Source organism: Octodon degus, unplaced genomic scaffold, assembly GCF_000260255.1.
Source record: "Octodon degus isolate 3935 unplaced genomic scaffold, OctDeg1.0 scaffold00067, whole genome shotgun sequence".
NCBI classification, from domain to species: domain Eukaryota; kingdom Metazoa; phylum Chordata; class Mammalia; order Rodentia; family Octodontidae; genus Octodon; species Octodon degus.
The window spans coordinates 11,137,538-11,143,465 of NW_004524643.1; positions in this window are offsets into that span (position 1 = coordinate 11,137,538).

Below are 5,928 nucleotides of genomic sequence, written 5' to 3' on the forward strand. Positions count from 1 at the left end.
ATCCTCACAAGTCTTTGAGGTATGTACTAGGCTCAGAGAAGTTAAGTAACCTATTTAAAGTCACGCAGTGGTAAACAATAAAACTGTGCATTGAGTCCATCTAACTCCAGTGCTGTTAGCAATTAAAAATGAAATGGTTTGTCTATAGTTATGAGGCCAATGCTAGCATTCATATCCAGATCTCATCCAACTCCAAATTTTTGTTCCTAACCCTACAGAACAAGCAAGAAGAATGAAACAAGGACATTTAAGATTGATCTATAAGACAAGCATAAAGTCAGATGATGATAGCAGGAACTGGCCTTTAAATAGAAACTGGATGGAAGGTTTATGAGAGCTGACTAAACAGAGACTCATTTCAACTGACTGGATAGAGGCCCTTCTCTTTAGCGAGCAAGCCTTTTGGAGAGTACATGGCAGATCCAACCTATGAGAGCTGCAGATTGTGATGGGTGGGTGATGAGACTGGCCAATCAGGGATGAGAGAAAGAGATCATTCAATGAAACTGGCCAATCAAAGGTTCACAGCCAGGCATGTGGCCTTGTGTTGGAAACTTGCTCCTTGGAAAGGTAATCTGACTTCCTAATGGCGAAAGGCCACTCTGGGCTCTGACTGGCGCCAGGGTTCCAGGAATCAGGTCTGAGGCCATCCCTGTGCCAGCAGTAACTGCCAGGGTGCCTTTGCTCATAGATCAGCCATGAGGTCAACCGTTTGTATGACTCACTTCGTGAAAATGAGGCGGCAGTGTCAGGCTTTCCTGTTTCTTTTCAAGCATTAAAATTGATTTTTCCAGCTAGTTAAGTCCCCTCCACCCCAGCTCTTTGTTTTTATACAGAGGCTTAGGATGTGACTGGATATCAGGTCCAGAGATAATACTAGATAAAAGAGTCTTCTGCCTTGCAAGATCCAGGATGTGTGGCCAGTGAAACGGGTCCACTGGAATTGTGGCCAGGAGCCATTCCAACGGAGTCTTGCTGGAAGTCTTTGCCTATGATGGCCCTACAAGCTGGCAGACTGGGAAAGCCACCACTAAGGGCTCAGGGACATCCCTAACAATAGACAAGACAAGCTCTTCCAGAAACACCATTTGGAATAGTAAGCCCCCCATCCACTACGACCAACATAAAAATATTACGTCTCCAGGCCCCCACATCTCTCTTACATTGAGGAACTCTAAAAGCCATGGGAATTTTACGTCTGGTGAATCTCCAAAAAAAAAAGAAAAGAGGCTGTGGCAACTGTGCCCCTGAGAATTTGCCTTCTGTTTAAAGTTTTTTTCTACTGCTGCCACCATGTAACTCTTTCTTCCCTGTCTTGCTGTCCCCCAATCATATGTCCTCAAAGCATAGGCAGTAGCAGGGCCCAAGACAAGGGCATGACTGAGGTAGTCAACTGCTTCATCTGAGAAAGAGTAAGTGAAGGTGGATAGAAAGAATGAAAAAGGAAAGTAGGAAAAGACGAGCAGGTGTTTCCGGGGGTTGTATCCATGAGCACTGGGCTTCATTCTGAAACCTCTGAGAAGTGTACGGAATGCTTCCCAGAAGTTGTTGACTTGAGCCTTTTACAGCTCAGCGTATTAATATGCCTTTACTTTTTGTACCTCATGTTCATACTTTTCTGCTGGATGGTTAAGACCAAGATAAAGCAAGACCTATATAACAAAAAATGTAACTTTTGTATCTGACAAGGTCAGTCAGATCCCCTCAGGATTTACCCTGAAACCCTGTACAGCAGTTTATAGATCTTTTGTCAGTGTCAGCCATGTGGATGAGTCACAGCCATTGCTTGACCATTTTGCTCTCTGTGAAAGCCTGAGAGAATGTTTTCTCCCATATGACTCTCCTTTGGACACTCTACATTGTCGATCACTTTCCTCTGTGGCTACATAATCTCCTTGATCAAAAAATTTGAGACACCACTGAGTTACAGGATGTTACAGTTCAGGTTCTCTTATGTCCTGAGTCCTCACTGACCTTGAAGGGCTAGGGCCAACTTAAATTAGATATACAGCTACTTTCTCTTAGTTCAATGAGAAGAAAGATTTGTACTAATAGTGTTTAGACAAAATATCATGTCTGCATCTTGTACTATGAATAACTACTATGAAAACAACAATATGAAATGTATTAATTATTGTAATTGTCTATTAACCTGTTTTGAAACTGTCTCCTTGCTATTTCTTTCTTAATAAAATTAATTTTAAAAAATAATGCTTCCCAGGAGTTTCAAAATGACTGATGAGGCTGCAGTCTTTATCCACTGTGGCTTCTTCTTCCCTGCTTTAAGATTTTTCCTGGGGAAGCTAACTGCCTTGTGGTCTGCAGCGACCTGCATGTTTATAAGCTTTTATCATTATGTGATTTTAGCTATATTTCTCATGACTCAGTTGCACAGTGTGAACACAGCCTGCACAGATGATGTGGTGGATTAACTAATGGCCAACTTGTAACACCCACAGAACTGAGTCAACATGGAGGTAGATGTGAAAGGCCCACCTGAGGATTGCTGACAACAGCTTAAAAACAGAACTGGGGGTGGGGGTAGGGAGAAGAGGGTGTGCTATTAATTCTCTGGAAAGCCTGTCATGCTGGTTTTCCAGATATGAATTCAGCTGTTATCACTGAAGGAGGAGCTCAGGTCCTTGCTATTACCACTGAGGATGGCCAAAGTTCTCCTCAAGGGAGCTCTGGCCCTTACCTCAGGCTCTTCTTGGCTCCAGTGCAGATCCTTCAGCCTGTGGACACAGATCCTTCATCCCACTGGCACAGACTTTCTAGCCTCTGCCACTGACCTTTGGGCCTTCCCAGTGCAGATCCTTGATACTGACTTGCATGACCTCCAGATGGACTTGCGGATGACATTGTCATGGGCTCCAATCTTCAGCTGGAGGCAAGTAGGATATTGCCCCATGGGATCCAGGGCTCCAGCTGGAGTCTTTGAGTCTCTAATCCATGCGTAGATCTCTTGTACTCTTCTACATTTCACTTGTTGGGTGAATATGATAAAGTAACCCTATAAATTATTTGTCCTGTATTAAATGTATTTCCTTGAAAACCCTGACTAGAGCAGATGATGAGGCATGCTGAAAGAGGAGGGTATAGGAAGGCACTAAATCTGCCTCCTGTGCTCACTTCATAGACAAATCAAACCCCACATGTATCCTTGGGCAACTTGGCAAATAAAATGCAGCAATCACCAATAGTAGTATTCCAACTACCTAATTCTGTGTACCTGGTGAAGATAGGCATTTATGGCCATTAAGCAGATGTGTAAGTAATTTTGTTCTATTATTAAACTTGGACCTATTGTATTATTTCATAAAATAATTTAATAAGTTAAAATACAAAAATAAAGGGAGCTTTGTTTCTTATGTACATTAGCTATATTTATATTTTATATGTGGCCCAAGACAATGTGGCCCAGGTAAGCTATAAGGTTGGACATCCCTGTTCTATGGCTTGGGAAAAGGACTGGATTTTGGAAAGACTCTGTTTCTTGCTTGAGGGAGGACTTTGAGAATGACCCTGTTGGTAAGCTTCCTGTTACTGTAACAAAGACTTAATACAATCAACTTATAAAGGGAGAGGGTTCTTTTGAATCACAAGTTTTGATCCATGATCAATTGGACCTTTGATTTGGAGCCTGTAGGAAGACAGCACATCATGGCAGGGAACATGTGGCAAAGCAAAGTTTGTCGTCCTCGGGCTGGCCAGCGCTTGGGAGGCTGAAAACAGAAGAATTATTACAAGTCTGATCTGTGAGTGAGACCCTGTAGGCCCTGTACTAAATACATTTAAAAAAAAGTTGTCATCCTCATGAATGAAAAGCAAAAGAGAGAAAGGAGAACAGTGTCCCATAGTCACCCTTAAGGGGAATTTCCCCAGGGACCTTGTGATCTCCTGAAGTTTCTACCACCTCCCTGTGGTGACACTTTGGGAAACAAGGCTTTCACACATTAGCTGAGGGCAGGCACCTAAGCTCTAAACTGTGGCAGAGTCTGAGCTGTGCAGAATCATCCTCCACAGCAGTGGCTGGGATCAGAGATGGTCAAGGGCTTCATGGTGCAGCACCAAAAGCTACACACATTGCCTTGACCTTTCCAGAACAATTTCCTGAACTCTAATGGCAAACAATAAGGAAATGCACTCAAAGGAAACTAGAAATAGGAACGAGTTTATCTCACCCAACTGAGGTATGAAGTGTTCCTTGCTTCTACCTGAAAAGCACTGGAGAAAACCCAACTGACTTTTCAGTCTTACAAGCATGGGCTCCAATCCTGGTCTGCCACTGAGTAAGTTAGCAATTGCAAGCATGCCACTTAGGTGTGTTAAGCTTCAGTTTTCTCTAGCTTATAATAGGGCCAAAAGTACTTACCTTATTTAAATATTGTATGGGAATCACTTAGGACATAGTCCTTTCTTAACATGTGGGAACTTCTACTAAAAGGCTGGCACATTGTGCACAGCCTCAAAAGCTCGTGCTATTGATATTTTGATTTGGATTGAATTAAATCTGTAGATCAGTTTTGGAAGTATGGCCACGTTGGTCACATTGGTTCTGCCAAACCAGGAACAGGGAACATCTTTCCATTTTCTGATGTCTTCCTAGATTTCCTTTTCCAGGAGTGATGTAATTCTCATTGTACATATCTTTTACCTTCTTGGCTAGGTTAATTCCCAAATATTTCTTTTTCTGATGGCTTTGTGAATAGCATTGTTTTCCTAATTTCTTTTTCAGTGAGTTCATTATTGGGATATAAGGATGCTAATTACTATTTTGTGTGTGCTGGTTTTGTACCCTGCTATTTTGCTGAATTTGTTATTAATTGAAGGAGTCTCTTTGTGGAGTCTTTTGGGGGTCTTGTAAGTAGAGGATATTGATCTGCAAATGCTACTTTGACTTCATACTACTGTATATAGTATATCCTTTTCATTTCTTTCTTTTACTGGATTGCTCTGGACAGGAATGGTGATAAAGGACATCTTTGTCTTCTTCCTGATTTTAGAGGAAAAGCTTTAAGTTTTACTGCATTTAATATAATGTTGAAAGAAATTTGGTCATCAATGGCTTTTATCAGACTATTTCTTTTCTTATTTTATGTATTTGGTACAGGTCTCACTATGTAGCTCAGACTCTTAGTGATCCCCCTGTTTTCAGCTTCTTCAGCACTGGGACTTTAGGGGTGTGCCACCTCACCCAGACTCAGTCGCCAGAGCCAGTGCATCATGCAGGACTGAGGATCAAACTCTGGTCCCTGCACTTGCCAAAGCAGGTGCTTTGTCCACTGAGCTATCTTTCTGGCCTTCAGAGTATTTCATATAAGAAAGAATCTTTTTGGTATATGTCTTATACTCATTGCAACCACTTTGAAGATAATAATACACAGTTTATGAACTATTGTTCTTTTGTCATTATTTTGTTATGAAATATTGTGTTTCAGAAAATGATGATTATTTTAAAAAGAATAAATTCACCAAAAGAGGCTCCTATCAAAAGCCACCTGTAAGCAGACTATCTCTGAGGAAAGGTGACCATTCCATTCGGGATAGGCCAGAGCCTACACTGCTTACAAGCTGGCCCATCCAAGGCCAAGATCAGAGAGCCCCACGGGATCTGCTGCAGCCACCAAAACCCTAACAGAGCTTTTTGTGCGCTACAGACTTAGCTCACATCATTGAGGAGCTATAAGGAGAATGTGCCGAAGATATGTAAAAATCCAGGCACCAAAAACAATGAAATGATGTGGGAAAGATCAGTCTTTGGAGAACAATCTTGACTTTCCCTCAGCACCTGAACAGGGGCAAGCTTTCCTCTACAAATTTTTCTGTTTTGTCATCCGGATTTTCATATCACTGGATGAAGGAAACAGGATATTGTAAGAACCAAAAACTCAATTCCATTTTTAAAACCTATTCATTCCTCTTATT